The following is a 1137-nucleotide window of genomic DNA, read 5'->3' as shown; positions in this document are numbered from 1 at the left end:
CCCCGCTCTCTCCTTCCCTGTATCTCCATCCTCTCCTGTCCTGTATCTCTATCCTCTCCTGCCCTGTATCTCCATCCTCTCCTGCCCTGTATCTCCATCCTCTCCTGCCCTGTATCTCCATCCTCTCCTGCCCTGTATCTCTATCCTCTCCTGCCCTGTTTGCCTGTTCTCTCCTGCATTGTAACAGCGCTGTAGCTTAGAAGTCACACGAGGCTTGTCAAGTTTTTATGAGCCCTCTGATCTGTTAAAGCCAACATCTTTTGTAATTGGAATGTGAATGTTGAAGTTGGCCCCCCTGTAGCTTTCCAACGTTTTAAACATTTGTTGTTTATGAAATATTAACATCCCCTCAATAATGGTCTTATTTTGTGTTGCAGTATTGCTATTCCTTTTCAATTCCCAGAACATCAGCCAACTGTTCATTACATGGATCAACTCAATGCAGTCAGCAGGAAGGTGTGAGTGGCTGTGGGAGACTGGGGGCAGGTGACTAGCCTTGGAGATTTACAGGATAGTTATAGACTTAATTCCTGATGTGACACAATGTTTATTTCATTTGAAAACTAGCCAAACACCAACTGAGGAAATGGGGTGAACATTATTGCTTGATTATACTTGAGGGGGTCCAGTGAAGCAACTTGTTAGACATTAAATATCTGAGTCACAAAATATAACTGTTGATGATAAAACTAATGTTACAGAGATGACAACAGAAGAAAAGCAGAGATGCGACAGGAAGAAGCATGTGAAGAGAGAGGTCTTAGACACTACACTGGAGAACTGGATTCAGTAGAATATGAGAGCTAGGAGCAGGGGTTAGGCCATTCAGCCTCTTAAATTCTGCCATTTAATACGATCGTGACTGATCTCATCTCAGCCTCAACTCCACCTTTATGCCCACTCCCCATGATCCTTCAATCCATTACTAATTATAAATCTGTCTATCTTCTTGTTAATGTCCCAGCATCCTCTGCACTCTGGGGAGTGAATTTCACAGATTCAAGACCCTTTGTGGCACAGTGGTTAGCACTGCTGCCTCACAGCGCCAGAGACCCGGGTTCAAATCCCGCCTCAGGCGACTGACTGTGCGGAGTTTGCACGTTCTCCCCGTGTCTGCCTGGGTTTGCTCCGGTTTCC

The sequence above is a fragment of the Chiloscyllium plagiosum genome, chromosome 12 (assembly GCF_004010195.1).
Source record: "Chiloscyllium plagiosum isolate BGI_BamShark_2017 chromosome 12, ASM401019v2, whole genome shotgun sequence".
NCBI lineage: Eukaryota > Metazoa > Chordata > Chondrichthyes > Orectolobiformes > Hemiscylliidae > Chiloscyllium > Chiloscyllium plagiosum.
This window is presented reverse-complemented; position numbering follows the sequence as displayed.